Source organism: Ranitomeya variabilis, chromosome 3 (assembly GCF_051348905.1).
Source record: "Ranitomeya variabilis isolate aRanVar5 chromosome 3, aRanVar5.hap1, whole genome shotgun sequence".
Classification (NCBI taxonomy): Eukaryota; Metazoa; Chordata; class Amphibia; order Anura; family Dendrobatidae; genus Ranitomeya; species Ranitomeya variabilis.
The window spans coordinates 275,693,883-275,718,369 of NC_135234.1; positions in this window are offsets into that span (position 1 = coordinate 275,693,883).

Here is a 24,487-nt window from a genome sequence, read left to right on the forward strand (position 1 = left end):
TGATGCCATTGGAGTACCAAGGGGGGTGCCTGACCAGTTTAAAGCCCAGAACCAGATTTATGCCGGCATTGTTTCTATAATCCCACAGATGCAGATTAATAAAAATGTTGAATGGATCAATAATATATATATTACAGTGAACAAAGGTTCGTTAATTATAGCTGTGATGCCTTTCAGGATATAGTTGAGGACTTGGGCCCTAACACTTGTATGACCCGTGCTGCAACCCGACCTAAGAGAATTACACTGAATCCTGTCCAGACAAGATCACATGTAGTGATATAAGAAGCTGACACAGGATTGTGGTTGGTGGATAGTGGGGACATTAACTTTTAGGAGTAGGCTGACAGTAATCCTTTTGGGAAGGAGCTGTAGACCAGCATGTCATGTCACTCCCCACCACCAGAGAACCAACCACATCAGGTAGGGTAAGACAGATACAGGAGTATTATCACTGGAGGCCCTCTGACCAACTAGCTACGCAAAAGCAATTGGCTGACCCTGAGAACCAACCTTTCTCATTTTACAGACAAATAATGACCATATGATGGACGTATAAGTGCACCTAGGCAGGCCTAGGTAGTTAGTGAGCACAAAAACAGGTGACGTGCTAGGACGCAAATTAAGATTTTCTACAGATGTGACAAAGGAGAGAGTGTAGAGCTATACGTTGGACGGTTACAGCTGAAATGGGAAGACATGGAGTACAGTCCCATAAACCCACTTGATGTTAGAGTATTGGTAAATACATTCATTGACGGTATGACCAAAGACTTACGAGACGAAATATAGACAGCCAGACCTGAATGGCGAAATGTAGATCCGAAAGACCTGAAGGTTTCTAAAGAAGTTGAACAAATTAGGACAATAAGACGACGTGTCATGTATGCTGGAGTGGACACATCTTTCTGTTCCGACTGGTTGGGTGGGCTCAAGGGATTCCTTCAATAAGCTTGTTTAGTACTGATTGTCCTCCTTGTAATTGGATCAATAATTCTCTGTTGTGTTATTCCCTTGTATAAAAAGGTTATTGCCAAAGCAACTCCGACTGGCACCTTCCTCAATCAAGAAATAGATCCCGAAGTATATTCCTCTCAAGAGAGTAGACACGACCCCCCCATTCTCAGATGATGCTAAGAGATTTAGTTTAGGGACAGTGGGAGAACTCCATGTGAGGTTAGTGAAGGGTTCAGCTGCCTGGAGGCCTCTCGCTAGGGGAGAGCTTCTGAGGTGTCTGGATGAAGAAATCCACCTCCCCTTTTCCCATCACATGGACAGTCTCGAAGGATCTTTCTTTAAGGGAAAAACTTAGTGTTTAGGGGGGATTGTCAAGGTGAAAATATACTTTCTTATATACTTTTTGTACTTTTATATCTTATACTGTAAAACAATAAGTTTTTCCCTTGCTAATGCAAATGTAATTGTATTAAAGATGGCTGCCAGTGTTCATTCTTCAATTCAGTTTAGAATCTGAAAAATTGAGTTTCATTTCTTCTGAAATCGAAACTTGGAAATAGAAAGAAGAGGAGGAATCCACCAGAAGACGTCCGACGAATCAGAAAGAGATTGAGCACTAGACGTATACTGCTTAAACCCCACCTATTGCATTCCTTTTTAGTACCGTGTATTTGGAAAATAAAGTTCAGTTGCTGTGACCGTGGCTGACACATATAGTCACACGAGCATGCACTGAGATTGAACCAGCTACCTGTCTGACTCATTCTTACCCGGTACCACATGCTTATAGTTTAATTTGGAATGACTGGTGAATGAGGGTATATTGTCGTTACGACCCCGACAAGCGTACTCAGGACAAACTGGTCAACAGATTTTGTGGTCCAATGTCTCCTGTTACCCTTGATAAAATAAAAAATTGCAGGCTAAAACATCATTTTTGAGTGAAAAAAAAGGATTTTTTATTTTCACGGCTCTACGTTCTAAACTTCCGTGAAGCACCTGGGGGTTTAAAGTGCTCACCACACATCTAGATAAGTTCCTTAAGGGGTCTAGTTTCCAAAATGGTGTCATTTGTGGGGGGTTTCCACTGTTTAGGCACATCAGGGGCTCTCCAAACGCGACACGGCATCCGATCTCAATTCCAGCCAATTCTACATTGAAAAAGTAAAACGGCACTCATTCTCTTCCAAGCTCTGCAGTGCGCCCAAACAGTGGTTTACCCCCACATATGGGGTATCGACGTACTCAGGAGAGGTTGCACAACAACATTTGTTGTCTAATTTCTCCTGTTACCCTTGTGAAAATAAAAATTTGGGGGCAAAAAGATCATTTTTGTAGAAAAAATGCGACTTTTTTATTTTCACGGCTCTACGTTATAAACTTCCGGGAAGCACCTGGGGGTTTAAAGTGCTCACCACACATCTAGATAAGTTCCTTAAGGGGTCTAGTTTCCAAAATGGTGTCATTTGTCGGGGGTTTAAACTGTTTAGGCACATCAGTGGCTCACCAAACGCGACATGGCATCCGATCTCAATTCCAGCTAATTCTACATTGAAAAAGTAAAACGGCGCTCCTTCTCTTCCAAGCTCTGCAGTGAGCCCAAACAGTGGTTTACCCCCACATAAGAGGTATCGACGTACTCAGGAGAAATTGCACAACAACTTTTGTGGTCTAATTTCTCCTGTTACCCTTGTGAAAATAAGAATTTGTGGGCAAAAATATCATTTTTGTGTAAACAAATGCGATTTTTTATTTTCACGGCTCTACGTTATGAACTTCTGTGAAGCACTTGGGGGCTCAAAGTGCTCACCACACATCTAGTTAAGTTCCTTAAGGGGTCTAGTTTCCAAAATGGTGTCACTTGTGGGGGTTTCCACTGTTTAGGCACGTCAGGGGCTCTCCAAACACGACATGGCATCCGATCTCAATTCCAGCCAATTCTGCATTGAAAAAGTCAAACGGCGCTCCTTCTCTTCCAAGCTCTGCGGTGCGCCCAAACAGTGGTTTACCCCCACATATGGGGTATCAGCGTATTCAGGAGAAATTGCACAACAAAATGTATGGTTAAATTTCTGTTTTTACACTTGTGAAAATAAAAAAATATGGTTCTGAATTAAAGTGTTTGCAAAAAAAGTTAAATGTTCATTTTTTTCTTCCACATTGTTTGAGTTCCTGTGAAGCACATAAAGGGTTAATAAACTTCTTGAATGTGGTTTTAAGTACCTTGAGGGGTGCAGTTTTTAGAATGGTGTCACACTTGGTTATTTTCTATCATATAGACCACTCAAAATGACTTCAAATGTGATGTGGTCCCTAAAAAAAAATGGTGTTGTAAAAATGAGAAATTGCTGGTCAAATTTTAACCCTTATAACTCCCTAACAAAAAAAAAATTTGTTTCCAAAATTGTGCTGATGTAAAGTAGACATGTCGGAAAGGTTATTTATTAACTATTTTGTGTGAAATATCTCTCTGATTTAAGGGCATAAAAATACAAAATTTGAAAATTGCAAAATTTTAAAAATTTTCACCATATTTCCATTTTTTTCATAAATAATCGCAAGTAATATCGAAGAAATTTTACCACTAACATGAAGTACAACATGTCTCGAAAAAACAATCTCAGAATCAGCAGGATCCGTTAAAGTGTTCCAGAGTTATAACCTCATAAAGTGACAGTGGTCAGAATTGTAAAAATTGGCTCTGTCATTAAGTACCAAATTGGCTCTGTCACTAAGGGGTTAACAGTGTACCTTTAAAAATATACACTGACTACATAAATTTGGCTTTCCAAATATTGTTTTAATGTTATTTTGCTAGACTTTACCAATCTATTTTGTGTAACAACAACTAAAATTGTATGATATATATAGAACCAGCCACATTTAAATACAAAAGTCACCAATATATTACCTAAAATTAGATATTGAAAAAATAGGAGAACTAGAGTTTTCATATATTAAAAAATTCCACTGTTTATTTGTGTCAAAAATTTAAGTAGTACACATAATACAAAGATTATATAAATAAATAAATACAATGTTTAATTGAATGTCATATTCATAGAGATTGATCCTAAAAGGTGACAACATAGAGCGGCCGCCAACCAGGACAAATGTAACACAGTGCTGAGAGATATGTCTACATGAGCGATGTGTCAAAACATAGGCTCACAATCCCAATGCAATAGGAAAAAAGTGAAAGCAGAGTGATAGTTAAGCCATACAATTAGCCCAAAGCCAAAAGGACACAATACGTTTCTCATAGTACAGAGCTGTTTCAGAGAAATACACAAGCATAAACTAAATAAGGGGTTAATTACCCATGATGGTGTCTCTGCTTCAATCCAGTCCCAGGGGCGACCACTCACCCCGACGCGCGTTTTGCGAGCGTGATTGTCGCTTCCTCAAAGGGGCGTGGTCTCAGTGAGTATAAGTCGGCATTAAATACCCAGCAGCTCCGGTCACATGACCGGCAACAGCCAATTGTATATTCCGCCATCGCGCATGCGCAAACCGCATACCCAAGCGACGTAGCACTGAATCCCATCACCCATGCACAGGTCATCAGCTGCGGCTGCCACCAAGCCGCATGTCATCCGACCAGGACAAGGCAATGAGAAGGGCACAACGGAACCCGGGGCACGGCAGGTACGCTGCCAAATAAATTATCTGGTAAGTGATTTAGAAAAACCAAAGAGTGATATGGAATAACAAAAACAAAAAAGACCGAAAAAAAGGGGGAAGAAAAAAAGGCATCATGAGAATATCTCTATTATGAGGATATCCATATATCAATAGCGTGTATAAATAACCACATATAAATATAATATAACTAATATTACTCCATAATATCTTAAAATACAAAAGTATTTAAAACGTGTATAGAACTAAAACAAATTCTAAACAAATTTATTGATGGATGGCACTGTGACAAACAAAGCCATCCGTGATCACATCAAAGAATATGTAGCTAAAAAAGGGCAAAGAAAATACACAATTAAAAATAAAAACAATAATAAAAAGAATAAAATAAAGGAAACCAAATCACAGGAGGTGATGTATCTGGAGAGAAGGCCCCACCAATACGGAATCAGGGTATGGACTATTTTATTTTTATAAAAAGGATGAATAACCTGTTACTTCATTTAACCCATCGGGCACCAAGGTGCCCAATGTGAAAATCTACCTGCATTCTGTTTGTGCTAGGAGGCGTTTAATGTTGCCTCCCCTAATCCCACATTGTACGTGCTCAATTGCTCAAAGTTGTATGAAACAGCCAAAAAAAGGGCTTTTTTTAACACATCATCAACATACAGTATGTGCGGATGGTGAATACATACCGTAAAGTAAGTAGAAGACACTCCTCTGCGGATATAGCTTTACGCATCCTGTTATCCTGGTAGGAAATGCCTGGTCGTACTGTCTCCAACAAGATGTCAAAGGTGAGTATGGTAATGTGACAGTAATGGTAGAATTTGGAGGGATGTGTCTGCAGTGATGTATAGAGCCTGTGGAAATGGCCTTTAGTGAGGCGTTGCTGCAAAAGTGGATGCACCCACAATCTTCTCCTCCTTCGCGGATCTACTATCACGGGGTATGGCTGGCCAAAGCGACTTGACAACACCCAGTTGAATAACACCCGCTGATGGGAGGTTACACCTGTTGTAGAGGCCTTAAACAGGGTCGCTGATGATTATTTAAATGAATTGCAGGTCAGAAAACCGTTAAATGTCCATTTTGTAAGGTTGTGTTAAAAAAACGCATTAAGGATGTCATACGGATTACATACGCTGGTTTAGTAGCGCAAAATACGCAGCCCCACCTTAGCAACGGATTGCATATGGAACACTGTTTTGGGAAGATTTCTGCATATTGCGCACGTAAAAAACGGACCGTATTTTACTACGCTTGGTGTGACCCCGGCCTAATAAAGTGTTTTATTCTCAGTGTTTGTGGTGTGTGTGTGGTGTGTGTGTGTGTTTATTTAACTATTTACAGGTTTAGTAATGAGAGTGTCTGGCTGACACCTCTTCATTAACAATCCTAGGGCTTGGTGTCAGTGACAGCTGCTGACACCAAGCCCTAATCCCATTACCCTGATGAGACTGCACCAGGGCATGTGTAAGATCCTGGGCTAAGTACCAGAATTGGCAATTCAGATATGAAGTGCCATTTCTGGGGCAGATGAGGGCTGGTAGTTTTAGCCTGGGATGGGCCAAATAAGCATGAAAAAGATGTTGAACAAGGAGATTATATCACAATTTTTTTTTTCTTTTTTCAAATATCTTTATTTGGCTCCAAAAAGTATTCATTGCTGTACAAAAATGCATAAAAATGCATATTTTTTTCCGTTGTGTTTTTGCTGCCAACAAATTCCTAGAAATGCAGAAACGTTGCAGAAATTTCTGCAAGCAAATACTCAACGGGCGCACATAGCCTTAAAGAACCAGTCCAGTTATTCGTTTTTTCAGTTCCTACATACACCACCTGTACTTACTTCCATTAGTTCAGCCACCTCATTGCTTCTATTTCACCTCCTTTGTGATTCCCAGATATCACTCTGCGTTTTATTCCTCTATTTTTCTACAAATCCAAAAAGGTTTCTTCATTGCTTGATAAAGGTCAAAAAAGTCCAAAAAAAGCAGGAAAAAAATCCCCAAAAAATGTAAAAAAAAGTTGGAGCAAAAAAATGATGAACAAACAACATGTGTTCATAGGCATTTGTCCAGCGACAGATACTTAGAGCAAATAATTTGCAATAATTTTATGTGGTGACCCTGCCAAGACCACATGCAGTTTCCTATGTTAAAGAATTGCAATAAATTTGCAAAAATAGGATGCTATAAGGTTGATGTGTGCGGGATCCAATTTGTTTTGTGCACCCATAGACTTGAATAGCCTAGTAGCATTTGAAATACTGAGACTAGTACATAAAGTGAAGACTAGTGCATATGATGATTTTTTTTCACACAAACATTTAGCCCATCTGAACAGCTTAACTAAATAATAGAGATAAGCAAACTTGTTCTGAAAATGTTCACCAATCTCAAATTCAGCACAAACGTAGCACATTAGGATTTGTGTTTGCTTTTAAGAGCATTTTTACTCAAAGTCGGCAAAATTTGGTAACAGTTTGACTAATGCTATTGTTATTACTTTGGCTAGGATAGTGGTGCTGTATGATCAGCGGGGGGACGTATTTGATGAGGGGAGGGGGTGTGGAGAGGTTTGAAAAGTGTGTGGAGATGTTACTGGAGCGGCGCACGCTTTTTTTTTCTTAACTTTATGTGTTTTTATGCCGGCAACCAATCAAGGCCTAGAAATCATCCACCATATCATGACACAAGGTCTTCTGTGATTGCTTGCCGAAGTTACTTGTCCCTGGCCATATAAAAAGCATACATCTTGTTTTGCTGGAGCCATTGTATCGGTGTAATAGTGCAGAGAGGTCACTCCTGCGCAAGTGCTGGTGCTGCTGAATGGAAACTTGTCAAATAGATAAGATCCTGTACTGTGTAAAATCGATCTTCCAGCATCGAAGTAGATTGTGCAAAACTGTGTGGCAGTCTCCGGAAGCCCCATTTGCTACTCCTAATCATTTGTGCTAAAACTGAGTTTCAGTGGCAAAACAGAATGCCAGATTTCAACTTAAAAATCATTAGGACTAATATAGTGCTGCAGCCACGAGGCTCAATTAGCTATTGCAAAAAAATTGTGTTTCAGTGGAAAATCAGAAGACCAGATTTCCACTTAAAAATCGTTAGGCCTAATACTGTGGTGCAGCCCCGAGGCCCATTTATCTACTCCAAATCGTTTGTGCTAAAACTGTGTTTCAGTGGCAAATCTGAAGTCCAGATTTCCTGTCCTGTTCACCATACTCAGCCCTCTCTCAGCACAGCAACCAGCCCTCGGTCCCGCGGTTGTGGTTGAGTAAAAGAATGTTTCCTCCTACACATGTCAAAGCTAAGAGCCATCTTCTATCTGATGACCACGGAAATACTGCCTTTCCGCCTGGTGGATAAAAACGGCTTCAGAAAGTTGATGGCCGTTACAGTTCCCCAGTACCAGTTGCCCAGTCCTCATTATTTCTCTAAGAAAGCTGTGCGTGCGCTACATCAGCATGTCACCCGCAACATCATTCATTCCCTGAAAAAACTTATGGCTGCCAGGGTGCATTTCACCACTGACACCTGGACGAGCAAACATGGGCAGGGGCATTACATGTCGCTGATTGGGCCCTGGGTGACTATGGTGGCTGTGGGGGCAGGGGGTCAATGGGCTGCACAACAAGTCTTGGAATCCCCAAGGTTTTGCGGGACAAACCTCTGTATCTAACAGTTCCTCCACTGCTTCTGTGGCAACCTCAACACATGCCTTGCATGGCTCACATCCTCAACCTGGTGGTATAGCAATTTCTCTGCCACTATCCCGGCCTGGATGAACTGCTGCAGAAAACACCGTCGCTATGTTCTCACATCCGACGATCGCACCCTGCAGGTCATCGACGCATGGCTACAGAGATCTTTTGGCCTACCGCTTAACCATTTGATTAGCGATGTTCCGGCATGGTGGAATTCCACTCTGCATATGTTGCAATGGTTGTGGCAGCAGCAACGAGCCCTAAGGCAGTAGGTCCTTTTGCAAAGCCTGGGACCACAGAATTAACACAAACTATTTTGATTATGAAATGAGGCCTGGTGCCTGCACAAGAGTATTTGGATTATATAATGAGGCCTGTTGGCTGCACCAGAGTATTATCCCAAACTATTTATATTATGAAATGTGGGCTGGTGCCTGCACAAGAATATTAGCCCAAACAATTTGGATTTTAAAGTGAGGCATGGTGCCTGCAAAAGAGTATTAGGCCAAATGATTTTGATTAGGAAATGTGGCTTGGTGCCTGCACACCAATATTAGCCCAAACGATTTTGATTAGAATATGTGACCTGGTGCCTGCACAATAGTGATGGGCGAGCACTAAAATGCTTGGGTGCTCATAGTTCGGGTCGAGCAAATTGGAATGCTCGGGTGCTCGACCTGAGAAACGAGCCCAATGTAAGTCTATGCGAAATATTTTTCTGGCGGCCCCCCGGGCTGTCTGCACAGGGACTAGAAATTGTGGAAATCGATGGAAACAGTGCTCAAATTACATGGGAACAGCATGGGGAAGACCCCTGGAAGCATTTCTGACTCCCAGGTTACTGCTGTGAACAATGTTGTCAGAGTCTTTCGCCACTTTTACAGACTCACAATAAAACATACAAAAACAAAACCAAAATGGAATTTCCTTGGAAATACGTTAAGGAACATCCTTTCCAGGTTAATGACTTGTATATAAGGCAAAATAAATAACTAAAAACAAAAATGCTACTCCACACCTTGGTCTATGTTCACACGTAGCGTTTTTGATGTGTTTTTGAGCTTTAGCATTGCTTTCAACCAAGACAAATGCAATCACTTGGAAATGTAATTTTAACATTTTGCAACCACATCTGGTCATGTGGTGTGTGACACATCATCAGACACATCCTGTTTCAATTATGAAGGAGGGACTCTGAAAGTCACAAAGCCTATTTTTATAGGGAGGGCCATCAGTTGGCCTTTACTATTCTTAAAGGGCCAGCAGTCGGCCCTTACTATTCTTAGAGAACCATCAGCCGGCTATGTTTTGTTGTTCCCATTATAAAACAGTGGGTCTCCTATACTGCGTATACAGTGAGTGGCAGGGCTGCCCAAACTTTGGATGCACCCCAATACCCCTTTGAAAAGACATACAGGAGAGCCTCCTGAAAACAGTGTTCCCATTATTAGGAAGTGGGTCTCTCATAGTTTTTACCTATGCAGTGAATGCAAGGGCTGCCAAAAATTTGAAGGCACTCTAATGCCCCTTTGAAGAGTCGAGGATTAAAGCCTCATGGAAAAATGTTCCCATTATCAGGAAGTGGGTCTCCCATAATGTTTGTCTATGCAGTGAATGCAAGGGCTTCCAAAAATTTGGAGGCGCTCTAATGCCCCTTGGAAGAGACGTGGAGGAGGGCCTCATAAAAAAATGTTCCCATTAGAAAAGAATGGTTCTCCTATACTTGTAATGCCCATGCACTAAGTGTATGGGCTGACAAACATTTATCCCTGGGGTTTATACATGAACATACTGTATAACAATTTTTTTTTACGGGCATCATAAACACAGTTTAAAAAAATTATGTGGGTGTTGCATCACGGACCACGTTCACCCTGGTGATATGGTGGTGGAGGATGAGGATGAGGAGAAGGAGGAGGACAACAGCAAATAGCCAAAATCAGGAAGTGTATACCCATGTGTGGGTGTGAAGAGGTACAAGGGAAAAGACCTCCCAAAAAAAGACACTGGATTTGAGTTTATGTTATGCTGTTATCATTCGGTGGTGTTGAGTAGTCTGGCCCAATCCAGCCCTTGTTCATTTTTATGAGTCAGCCTTTCAGCATTTTCAGTTGACAGGCAGGTGTGCTTATCAGTTATAATTCCACCAGCAGCACTAAAAATCCGCTCTGACAAAACGCTAGCGGCAGGGCAGGACAGGACCTCCAAGGCGCAGAGAGCTAGTTCATGCCACGTGTCCAGCTTAAATACCCAATAATTATAAGGCACAGAGGAATCACGGAGGTTGTTGGTATGGTCAGCATCTTCCCAAACTTTGCACTCCTTGTGAGAGTACCCGGCGCCTCAGGGCCTTTGCGATGGGAGTGTCTGAGAAAACTCTCCCAGAACTTTGACGGTGTTCCCCTGCCTCTGCTGGATTGGAGTAGTGTCACTCTCGCCTGTACTCTTTGGTTGTCCAACGAACTGCGACCTCTACCGCCAGTGTTTTCAGATGGGAATTAATAATTCTGCAGCAAGGGCCTTCTGGTACTGCCTCATTTTAGTAGACCTGTCTGCCTCGGGAATAAGAGATAGAAAGTTCTCCTTGTTGCGTGGGTCTAGAAGTGTCACCAATCAGTAATGACTATCACCCAAAATTTGGAGAACTTGAGGGTCACGAGAAAGGCAGCGTAACATAAACTCAGCCATGCGTTCCAGACTGCTAACAGGCAAGACTTCCATGTCCTCACAAAGAGTACAACTGACCATGCTCTCCTCCTTCTCCTCCCTGTCCTCAAGCCATCCACACTGAGCAGACGGTATGACAGTTGTGCAGGTAGTATTGTCTATAGCGCAGGAAACCAGCTCCTGTTCTTCCTCCTCCTCTTCCTCATTTTCACCCAATCCACATTGGGATGAGATGAGGCTAGGCTGTGTGTAATCACCCTGTATGGTTCCTTGCTCCATCGCCGCTCACCATCTTGGTGGAGTCCTTCAAGTTTTGTAGGATGGTACATATGACTGACATCCATGTCTGCTCCTGAGATCTTATGTGTGGAGTCCGAACTGAATACCGACGGCCTTGTTGATGGTGGTAGTCAACAACTGTCCTCTTCTGCTCAGAAACCCTTTCCAACATCAGCAGTGTAGAGTTCCAATGCGTGGGGGCATCACACACCAGCCGGTGAGCTGGATGCTGCAAATGCTGCTGAAGGGCAGCGGAAGCTGTAGCTGACTTTCTAAAATGGGCACACAGGCAGTGTTAGAATCTGTTTTGTTTTTGACTATCCGCCATCTTGTTGTGTTTTCTGGCTGCTGGTCTTTTTCCCCTGGTGCTGGGTTGTCTTAGGTCAGGTGATTGTATCACCCTTTATTACCCAGCACCTGCCTCCCAGTCCTTGCTGGACAACAGTGTTAATCCGCTAGAGTTCTGGCTAGGTGCTTTGATAGCTTTTTGTGTTTGATATTATGCAGTTCTGGGACCCCCAGTTCTGCTATCCTTAGTTTCTGTTTTCGTTTGGTTTCTGCAGCCTTCTCTGTATTTTCTATAAGGAGCTAACATAGTAACATAGTAACATAGTTATTAAGGTTGAAGGAAGAATTTAAGTCCATCTAGTTCAACCCATAGCCTAAGCTAACATGCCCTAACATGTTGATCCAGAGGAAGGCAAAAATAACCCATGTGGCAAAGACAATCCCATGTGGCAAAGAAAACCCCATGTGCCAAAGGTGACCTGTTTTTATACCCAGTCCTTAGATCTTTTAGGGACCTCCTTCCCCCTATCTATAGGTCTTCGCTTGAGATTAACCTAGGATCGTCAGTGGGTCTATTCGCAAGGAATGAGTCTCCCACTCCATCGTAGGGTATCAACCTAGTCTCAGTGCAGGGTCAGTTTTCCCCCTTCTATCCTAGTTCTGTGTTGCAGTTCCGTAACAGTTTGTCCAGCCACACATATAAAAAAAAAATCTTTTCCCGGATTCCTTCAATATGTGCAGCATCCAAGAACTTGCTCAATGCTTGCAAGGGTTAACTTTGGAAGTACAAAAACAGAGAAAAAACACCTCCGCACTGCTGCAACATGTTAGCCCCTGATATATCAAACCTTTTCTGTTGTAGCCGTAATCTTTTTCTCCTTATTGCCAAAAGGGTGCTGCATCCAACAAAAAGTCCACAATATCCATAGAAAAAATGAAAAGGAATGGAGTGCACTTTCCCAGGTAGAATAGTCACCACTTTATTAGGACAGGTAACAAAACAGCAGGGAGGGATGTGGAAATAGAAGGACGACGGCCGTTTCGTGCCCACGGCACTTCAACGGGTCCTGACGCCCAAAGGAAGCAGGGAGGATTTTTTAACTACAAAGCTCAATTGGCTCCTCCCCCAACCCAGCATCACGGTGAAACAACCACCATACATCAGAATATAAGTGTAAAAAAATGTGCAAAACACACGACATATACATTAAAAACATTCCAAATGAAACACCATTTTCATAATGAGCTTTAAATTACCACTCACATTTCACAAAAAGACCAACATGTCAATTCTCTCGTTGAGTCTGAGAGGCCCCAGTGCACCTGTGCGAAGTATCCACCTCGCCTCTCTTTGTAACAGAAGCCGATGTAAGTCCCCGCCTTCACGTGGTAAGGAGATTTTTTCTAATCCCGCAAAGCGCAGCATCTGAATATTACCTTCATGATGATCTCTCACATGGTTAATTAACCTGGGAACCCCCTTACCTGTCCGTACAGAGTTAAAATGCTCCCTTATCCTAACAAACAATGGCCAGATTGTTTTACCAATGTAAAAAAAGCCACACGGGCAAAAGATTACATACACAATGTGGGTAGATCTGCAAGATATAAAATCTTGTACTATGTGCTGAATTGGGCCAATTTTAATCCTATTACCTGTGAGATGGTAAACACAAAAATTACACTGGCCACATCTGAAATTCCCTTTAGGGGCATTGCCACCCAACCAGTTTTCTTGAGTGGAGACAAAATGGTTACGGACCAGATAGTCTCTGATATTTCTACTCCATCGGCATGCAAATAGCGGACCTCTATCAACCATCTCTCTCAAGTCACTATCTTGTCCCAGGATCTGCCAGTTTTTTCTGATAGCGGACCTGATTTGACCGTCCATAGGTTTAAACTTAAAACAAAACACCAATTTCTTTTGGCCAAATTTGAGGAGGAATATATTTATTCTACCACAAATCCTTTCTTGAAGCATTTCAAACTGTACGCCAGGTATGTAGACGACATATTCATGGTGTAGGACGGGCACCAGGAGGCCTTCACAGATTTTGTGTAGCACCTGGGGACTTTCAACACCATGAATATGCGGTGTACCTCTCAGTTTGGAGGGGATGATTTAGTTTTTCTGGATGTGAGGTTAAAAGTGAGGGAAGGTGAAATTCACACAGAGGTTTATCGAAAACCGCCTGCATCCAATTCCTTGCTGCATTTTGATAGTGCCCACCCTCTTTATACTAAACAGTCTTTACCCTATAGTCAATTCTTAAGGGTTAAAAGGATAAATAGTAGTATCATGGGGTTTAGACAGCAATCTAAAGACCTATATGATAGATTCACTAAACGGGGCTATCCACAGACAGTTTTGAACAGTGCGTTAGAAAAAGCGGCGGTAGCAGATGTTGGTAGCATGTCATCTAGAAAAGCAAGAAAGGAGGACAAGAAATTTGTGTTTTGTTTTAAGTTTGGACCTATGGACAGTCAAATCAGGTCCGCTATAAGAAAAAACTGGCAGATCCTGGACAAGATAGTGACTTGAGAGAGATGGTTGATAGAGGTCCGCTATTTGCATGCCGACGGAGTAGAAATATCAGAGACTATCTGGTCCGTAACTGTTTTGTCTCCACTCAAGAAAATTGGTTGAGTGGCAATGCCCCTAATGGGAATTTCAGATGTGGTCGGTGTAATTTTTGTGTTTACCATCTCACAGGTAATAGGATTAAAATTGGCCCAATTCAGCACATTGCACAAGATTTTATATCTTGCAGATCTACCCACATTGTGTATGTAATCTTTTGCCCGTGTGGCTTTTTTTACATTGGTAAAACAATCCGGCCATTGTTTGTTAGGATAAGGGAGCATTTTAACTCTGTACGAACAGGTAAGGGGGTTCCCAGGTTAATTAACCATGTGAGAGATCATCATGAAGGTAATATTCAGATGCTTCGCTTTGCGGGATTAGAAAAAATCTTACCACGTGAAGGCGGGGACTTACATCGGCTTCTGTTACAAAGAGAGGTGAGGTGGATACTTTGCGCATTTGCACTGGGGCCTCTCGGACTCAACGAGAGAATTGACATGTCGGTCTTTTTGTGAAATGTGAGTGGTGATTTAAAGCTCATTATGAAAATGGTGTTTCATTTGGAATGTTTTTAATGTATATGTCGTGTGTTTTGCACATTTTTTTACACTTATATTCTGATGTATGGTGGTTGTTTCACCGTGACGCTGGGTTGGGGGAGGAGCCAATTGAACTTTGTAGTTAAAAAATCCTCCCTGCTTCCTTAGGGCGTCAGGACCCGTTGAAGTGCCGTGGGCACGAAACGGCCGTCGTCCTTCTATTTCCACATCCCTCCCTGCTGTTTTGTTACATGTCCTAATAAAGTGGTGACTATTCTACCTGGGTAAGTGCACTCCATTTCTTTTCATTTTAACTTTGGAAGTAGCCGACCTGCAACAGCTCGTGAGAAATTACTCTTGAGCACACTCTGAAGAACCTAAGGTAGGATTACCTGAGTTTTTTTCTGTTAAATGGCAGGAATTTTTAAGGTTTAAAAATGCATGTTTACTATATTTTCGGCTTAGACCCAGATCCTCAGGGAGTGAATTACAGTGTGTGGGGATTATTTTGTCTTTATTGCAAAGTGAACCCCAAATCTGGGCATTTTCATTACATCCTGATGATCCTTGTTTGACATCAGTAGAAGCATTTTTTCTGCTATGGGGTTGTTATATGATGATCCTGATCGGGTCACATCAATTGAGGCAGAGCTCAGGTGGCTTAAACAGGGTTCTGTTGATGCTGAGAGTTATTGCACCCAATTTAGACGGAGGTCCGCAGAGGTCAGGTGGAATGAACAAGCGCTCAACAGTTTTTGGCAGGTTTGTGTGAAAGAGTTGAAGATTTGCTCATTGCATATCCTGCACCTGATACTTTGGAAACTACTATGCAGTTAGCTATCCATGTGGATAGAAGATTGAGAGGCAGACAGAATGAAGAAATTGCTCTTATGATGCTGAACCCAGTTTCTCAGGATAGCCCCGTCGACAGCGGGGAATCGATGCAACTTGGGGCGATGTCCTCTTGTTCCCAGGAGAGGGAGAAGAGGTTTTCTGAAGGGCTATTCTTGTATTGTGGTAAGGCTGACCATTTTATTAAGCAATGTGAGGTTCGCATAAGGAAAGAAGAAAAAAAGGTCAGTAGGCGTAACACCCCAGTTTGTATTGCATTTTTACGGTCCACAGGAGTTTTTTTTCTGATAATACCACATATCATCATATCATGGACATTCCATTGATTTTCATGTAATGGTGGATTGTGGTTCTGCACTTAATTTGATTGATCAACAATTCCTAGACAAATATAAGTTTGATTCTGAACCATTGTCATCTCCTATTCCTGTTGTGGCTATTGAAAACAATCCTCTGGCACATGGGTGTATTTCTGGAAAGGTTACCGGGTTCCCACTTATTGTGAATATGGAACATCAGGAGTGTATACACTTGTTTGTCCTTGGTAAATTACCTTGCCCAGTCATCCTGGGTTTGCCCTGGTTAAAAATGCACAATCCTTTGCTGGACTGGTCATCTAGTAGTATAAGGTCCTGGGGTCAATGGTGTTATGGTAATTGTTGTAATGTTCACATTGCTGCTGTTGTGAAGAAGGAGCTACTTGAAGCCATTCAGGATTTCTGAAGGGTATTTTCTGAGGTTGAGTCACAAGCTCTACCTCCCCATAGAGATTAGGACTGCACTATTGAGTTCGTACCAGGTGCCACACTTCCTAAGAGTCGTTTACTTAATCTGATGATTCCCGAGAGGCAGGCCTTAAAGGAATACCTACAGACTAGTTTAGCTGCAGGTCATATAAGACCCTCTAAGTCCCATGTGGCTGTAGGATTCTTTTTTGTCAAAAAGAAGGATGGGGGCCTTAGGCCATGTCTGGATTTTTGGGAGATTAATAAGATCGCTGTGCGCAATCCTTACCCGTTGCCGCTAATTCCGGATTTGTTTAACCAACTAACTGGAGCAAAGTGGTTCTCTAAGATTGACCTTCGTGGGGCATATAATTTGCTGCGGGTGAAGGTTCAGACAGTGCTGGAGTGGCCTAGGTCTCGAAGTCGGTTCAGAGATTTTTAAGGTTTGCCAATTATTACATAAAATTCAGAAATAATATTTCTTTGATTGCTAAACCTGTAACTGATCTCACCAAGAAGGGTTCTAATACTGTCCAATGGTTCTCTGAGGCTGTTAAGGCTTTTGAGTATCTCAAGGAGAGGTTTAGCTCTGCTCCTGTTTTGATCCAGACAGATGAGACCAAGTCATTTCTGATAGAGGTTGATGCCTTTTCAGTAGGGGTGGGGGCAGTTCTGTCCCAGGAGGGAGAGGATGGGGTGCATCCCTGTACTTTCTTTTCTAAAAAAATTTCGGAGACTGAGCTCAACTATAATGTTGGGAACAGAGAGTTGCTGGCTAATAAACTCGCATTTGAGCATTGGCGACATTTTTTGGAGGGGGCTAGACATCCAATTCAGGTTTTTACTGATCAAAAGAATCTGATATATCTGGATGCTGCTAAACGTTTGAATGCCCGTCAACCTAGGTGGGCACTGTTTTTTGCCCAGTTTCATTTCCCCATAACATATATCCCTGGGACAAAGAATGTTAAAGCGGATGCTTTGTCTCGTAGTTTCTCTCAAGTAGTTAATACTGAGAAGGAGGAATGTATTTTGCAGAAAGGGGTAGTAGTGACAGCATTGGGTTCTGAGTTGGAGAGTACCATCCTAGAGGCCCAGAATGCTGCACCAACTAACACTCCATATGGTAAATTATTTGTGCCTAGAACCTTGCTGAGAGCTTTGTTTGCTGAATGTCATGAGTCTTGGTTGGCTGGTCATCCAGTGATTTCAGAAACTAGAAAGTCAATCGGTTGAAGTTTCTGGTTGCCAGGGTGGCAAAGAGAAATCATCAAGTTGGTGTGTCAGTGTACTGTGTGTGCTAGGTCGAAGGCCTCACATGCCCTGGCTGCAGGGTTGCTGTGACCTTTGGAGGTTCCTAGTTCGCCATGGTCACATCTTGCTCTGGATTTTATCACCGATCTGCCGGTCTCTGAGGGTTTTTCTGTCATCTGGGTTGTTGTGGACCGATTTAGTAAGATGTGTCATCTGGTCCTGTTCAATAAATTACCCTGCGCCAAGATTCTAGCTAAGGCATTTGTGAAAGAGATTGTCAGGCTCCATGGGGTTCCCACGGACATTATTTCCGATAGAGGACCACAGTTTGTGGCTCGCTTTCGGCGTGCTTTTTGTGACAGATTAAAGGTTCATTTGTCATTTTCGTCAGGTTATCATCCGGACTCCAATGGACAGACCGAAAAAAAGAACCAGGACGTCGAGCAGTTTTGTAGCAGACAATCAGGAGATGTGATTGGAATATCTACCACTAGCTGAGTTTGCTCTTAATAATCATACGTCTTCCTCGGCTGGGTGTTCTCCTTTTTTTAGCTGTACAGGGAAGCATCCATCTTTCAGTCCATTTTCAAATATTGGGGCAGCGGTGCCTGAGGAGGAGAGTTTTTCTGGAACTTTGGACAGGGTTTAAACCAATGAAAGAGGCAAATAGGAGGTCAAAGAAACATTTTGACAAGAAAAGAAGGGAGGCGTTGTTTGCAGTTGGGGACATTGTCTGGTTGTCCTCTAGGAATCTGCGCTTGAAGATCCCTTCTAAAGAACTGGGGCCTAAGTTTGTAGGACCCTTCAAAGTGGTTCAGGTTGTCAACTCGGCAGCGGTGAGATTAGACATCCCTTCGTCCTGGAGAATTAATTCAGTCTTTCATGTATCTTTACTGAAGAAAGTTAAAAAGAAAAAAAACACAAGGCGCCCCCAATGTGTCACACTGTATATAGATAAATACAGACTTGGTAGGGAATATGCTCACCTATTGCAGTTGTGAAAATGGGTCACAACTCCCATGCGGGTGTAACCGTAGCAGCAGGTCTCCACAGAAATCCAGGAGGATGTTGGGAGTAGTAGTCTTAGGCAAAATGAAGACCGCGCTCACGGGATATATTTAAAATGGTTTATTTTAGCCTACGCGTTTCAAGAGCGTTCCTGCTCTCTTCCTCAGGGCATGTCCCTGAGGAAGAGAGCAGGAACGCTCTTGAAACGCGTAGGCTAAAATAAACCATTTTAAATATATCCCGTGAGCGCGGTCTTCATTTTGCCTAAGACTACTACTGAAGAAAGTTGACACACCAGATAAGGAGGCAATGCAGACTGTTCCTCCAGTTGATGAGGATGGCGAGTTTGAGATCTCATGCATTTTAGACTCCAGGTGGCACAGAGGAAGGTTGCAGTATCTCGTGTCCTGGAAGGGTTTTGGTCCCGAGGATAATTCCTGGGTGAAAGCTGAGGACGTCTCGGCCTCAAGGCTGATTAAGGATTTTCACAGGAGATTTCAGAATAAGGCTCGGCCAAGAGGATCCGGAGGTACTGTTACAATCTGTTTTGTTTTTGACCATCCGCCATCTTTTTGTGGTTTCTGGTCTTTTTCCCCTGGTTCAGGGTTGTCTTAGGTCAGGTGATTGCATCACCCTTTGTTACCCAGCACCTGCCTCCCAGTCCTTGCTGGACAACAGTGTTAATCTGCTAGAGTTCTGGCTAGGTGCTTTGATAGCTTTCTGTGTTTGATATTGTGTAGTTCTGGGACCCTGAGTTCTGCTATCCTTAGTTTCTGTTTTTGTTTGGTTTCTGAAGCCTTCTCTGTATTTTCTATTAGGAGGTGACCTGTTTTTATACCCAGTCCTTAGATCTTTTAGGGACCTCCTTCCCCCTATCTATAGGTCTTCACTTGAGATTAACCTAGGATCGTCGGTGGGTCTATTCGCAAGGAATGGGTCACCCACTCCATCGTAGGGTATCAGCCTAGTCTCAGTGCAGGGTCAGTTTTCCCCCTGCTATCCTAGTTCTGTGTTGCAGTTCTGTAACAGGCAGAATACTTTGACAAGCACATCCGGCTGTTCCGGGTAGGTTTTGAGAAACCGCTGAACCATGAGGTTAAGCACAGGGGCCAGGCATGGTACGTGTGTGAGCTCAACTGGCCTCAGAGCCGCCACCATGTTCTGTCCATTGTCACACATGACCATGCCTGGTTGTAGGCTTATGGTGCTAGTTGAGTGTGTGCAGCGAAAGATGCAGGGCAGGAGGCATCTTCGCATGCATCATGGACAGGGGATTGGCTTGTACACACAACAGCGGAAGAAGCAGTGGTGTCAACCGCAAACACTGTTCCTGGACACTCGGGTTCGGTCAACAAAGTCGGGTAATTTGCTGCCATGTGCCTGATCATGCCGGTGGTGGTAAGGCTGGTAGTTTTGTTACCCCTGCTCATGCTGGTCTGGCAGGTGGTGCAAATGGCCTTTTTGGGGTTATTGGCAGATTCTTAAAAAAAACAACCAGACTCGGGAAGACCTAACAGTTGGAATGGCAACTTTCGTCGTGTTGGTGTTAAGGAGAACGGTTGCTTGCCTTTTGTCTGTGGCACCCACACTGCTTTTTCCTGCCTGTTGGGGTGCTACTCCTCCCTCCCCCTGTGTGCTGTTGTCTTCACTCTACATGTCCTCCTGCCAGCTTGGGTCAGTTACTATATCATCCACCACCTCGTCTTCCAGTTCCGCACCCTGGTCTTCCTCCTGATTTTCTGGCAATTATGTCTCATCAATGGCCACCTCTGTCACGACTCTGAACATTTTTTATTACCTTTTGTGCATTACTGTCCTTTTCCAAGATGGCGTCTTTGGTCTCATGTGCACTGTGTCTTCCTGCTATGAAACTCCACCCCAGCCTTCAGTCTGTGCTAGTGTATTCTGCCTTGCATCCAGCTCCTGTCCCTGGTGACTCCCTGGCTATATACCTGCTCCTGTGAACCTGTGTGGTGATCCTGCTACTCTGCTCTGAGTTCCTGCTGCATACACCAGTTTCCAGTAATCCTCCCTCATCTGCTGTTTGTTTACTTCCATCTGCATTTGCTGGACATGTAAGCTGTTGCTGCTCTGCAAAAATCTGAGACTATTACCCAGGCCTCCCTGGTTGAGCTAAGATATTATTTGAACTGCCTTATAAGCATATCTATCTGTGTTTGGACTAAAACAAGGACTTATTCGTGTCAAGTATCCTCAAGAATAATTGTGCTTCATAGACTTTCTGTGTGATTGCATTTTCCTCTGAAGTTTCCTATAGACTGCTAAGCTGCGTATAATAATTACACCAAGTGTTGTGGACTTGACTTTCTCTCTGCACCTGTTTGAATCACCGTGTGATAATATAGACTTTACCACTTATAAAACTGTGTCCTGTAGTTGTCTTGTTCCACACAAAGAGTCTCCTGAGTAGTGTTGAGCATTCCGATACTGCAAGTATCGGGTATCGGCCGATATTTGCTGTATCGGAATTCCGATACCGAGTTCCGATATTTTTGTGATATCGGAAATCGGAATCGTAAGTTCCCAGTGTATGGTTCCCAGGGTCTGGAGGAGAGGAAACTCTCCTTCAGACCCTGGGAACCATCCAGGATACCTTCCGATACTTGTGTCCCATTGACTTGCATTGGTATTGGGTATCGGTATCGGCGATATCCGATATTTTTTGGATATCGGCCGATACCATCCGATACCGATACCTTTGAGTATCGGAAGGTATCTCTCAACACTACTCTTGAGTTATCCCCTATAATTATTACAGGATACTCTAGCCACAAACGAGGAGAATGCTGGAACAATGACTGCAGAGAGCAGACTAAAGCAGGTGTTTTCCATAATTAGATCACTGCAGAAAGATGTGGAAGGTCTGCAAAAGAAGTTTGGAAGCTTTGAACACAATCAACAAGTGTTTGGACAGACTTTGCAGGACTTAAGCACAAAGCAAACTTGCTGGCATTGTGATAGAAATATGTATATCATGTAGATCTCACTTGCATGCATACTCCTCTATAATCATATATACTCATATACTCACAGCTAATATATACATTATAATCAATGGTTTAAAATGGCTGACATGAACTGATATAAGCCAGACAGATTGTATGGGGTTTTCCATCCCAAAAGCGGAACAACACCAGATGTATTAAGTGCTGATCAGATGTCTCAACTTTGTCCTACATGCAGAGCTACATTTTAGTTGCTTAATCAGCAGTCATATGAGCATTAATCACAATATTCCATATATGTTTAGATAACCAATGACAGAGGAGCTAGACAATATGGTAATTAACTAACCACCCCTAACAACCCCTGACCACTCCTTTCTATATGCTATCATAAAAACTATGTATGTACAATAAAGTATCAGTATTGATGGAATGTTATTGACACAACATGGTGTGCAGTCTCAGAGATGAAGGCTCGCTTTTTGGAGAGAGGCTATAGTAGAAGGTCCATCAAAAGGGCGTATAATAGAGCCAGAAATTTGGACCGTCACCAACTGTTATACTCATCTAGAAAAAAAGAACCAAGTAACCAGGTAAGGTTGGTCACTACGTTTAACTCACATTGGAATAAATTGTACGAAATTGTGGATAAACATTGGCCCATCCTCTTGGCTGACCCTATACTGAGGTTATATTTGACACCTAAACCATCGTTAACAGCCAGGAGATCTCCGAGTCTAGGTGATATGTTGGTTAGGAGTTACTATTCACCTAAAACCCCAACCCGTTCTCCTTTCTCTCGTACTGATCAACAGAGACCACTTTCAATTTGGGGATGCACACCGTGTGGAAAATGTGTGGCATGCCCCAATATTGTGTCAGCAAGGGATTTTCTTTCATCTGATGGACGCGTTTTTGAAATAACACATACCATTACATGTGATACGACGGCTGTCGTTTATTATGCGTCCTGCCCTATATTGGACTGACAACGAGAGCCCTAAAAATCAGAGTTAGGGAACATGTAAGAGATATTTTGGCTGCCAAGGACGAGAAAAACATTGAAGTTTTGAAAAGTATACCGAGGCATTTCAAACAATTTCACGCCTGTGACCCTACGGTTCTCCAAGTAAAAGGTATTGATTGTGTCCGTCTGAATCTTAGAGGCGGTAATGTGGGGCGTTTGTTAGCCCAGAAAGAGGCCCGTTGGATATGGGAACTACGTACAATGTACCCTCAAGGTTTAAATGAAATGTTAAGTTATGCCCCGTTTCTCTGAGCATCCCGTTATCAGATTTTTTATGGCCTCGTCAGGGTTTTTTTTATTGTGTTTTATTTTTATTGTGTATATTAATTTTTATTTTTTCTTCTCTTTAGTTTTAATAATTATCGTTGAATTTGACTCATATACGCTGGCTGTTCCTGTGGGTAATAGATCTCCATACATCATGAAGAGGATCATTTACAACATACCATATATAAAAAAATTTTTTAAAGTGGATCCATGTGTTACATATTGCACTTTATTGTAATATTTTTGTGCCTTTATATGACTTTTAATAGGTATTTTCACTTATTTTTATCGGCTTGCATATACCATTATTGTTGTTTTCACTGTTTTATTCACTAGTCCTACTGTTTGTTATTTAGTACCGTAATCCTCTTATATTTACTGTTTCTTTGTAGGTTTTTATATAATTAATGTATACAGCAACCTTTCTATTTGGTTGTAATTTAAAAAAAAAAGTCTTTATACTGTAATAATTATCTTCACTCATTTGTACATGGGTGTATATGCACTTTCTTGCACTTTATTTACTACTAGTGATTTTATGATCAGTCCCCCCCTCTTTTTTTCAGTCTGATCACTTTGCTATGTCCGCACTCATGCACCTTTTGTAACATAATTCCCTTATCATACCTTGGTTATTCCTCCTTTGGCTTGTGCGCATGACCGCTGTGTCAGGTTGTTTACTATCACTGACGGCGTCTCCATCGCAACCTTACCATGTACGAGCGGTGCCTGTCCACGTCATTGTGGGAGGCACCGATCTGGTCACCCTGCGATGACGAACTCTGTGATGTGTGTTCTTCCTGTCCCAACTGCGCATGCGCCGATATACGGCCGGCACATAGTGCCAATTACAGGATCTGCTTCCCATTGGTTGGCCCTTGCATATATACTGCATTATGACCTGACGACGCCACTCCCCCGGAAGAAGGCACGCAAGCCGAAACGCGCGTAGGGGTGGCGCCGCAGGTCTTGAGGTAATTATGCTTCTATAACCCTATGCCATGTCCTCAATCTTTTTAGATGTGCCAGCTGGATGTTTTACACCAGCCTAGTGTTATATACTTTGTGGATCACTAGCACATGTGCAACAATTACAGAGTTGGTTCTTTTTCTTTTTTGGTAATTTAGCATGTTTTTTTCCTCATGCCTGCGGCTCCGGTGCAGTTGTCACCTTTCAGAGTATCCCAATTAATACTGTTGTCATTTTAACTATGTATTTTCTTCAATAAAGATTTGTTTTGATATGATCCCCTTCGGTGCAATATGTCTTTATAGGGTTTAAATATGGTAATTAACTAACCACCCCTAACAACCCCTAACCACTCCTTTCTATATGCTATCATAAAAACTATGTATGTACAATAAAGTATCAGTATTGATGGAATGTTATTGACACAACATGGTGTGCAGTCTCATTCTTTGAGCGCTCAAAATACTCAGTCTTATTGGGAGCGGCCACAGCACACACAGGGATAAATTTATCCAACCCAAATTTCCATAACAAATGGCCCCCAACAGCGAGGCAAAGGGACGAAACGCACACGGGGATCCTGCTGACCGGAGATACGGAGGTGTTAGCCACAGCCTTGGTTCACGGGACGGAGACTGCGCAGCTCCATAAGTAAGGTAAGAAAATGTTATCATCTTACCTGAAAGTCCCCTGTGCCCAGTCTGGGTCTATGCCTCTTGCCGGTCAGGTGTAGTCACCACC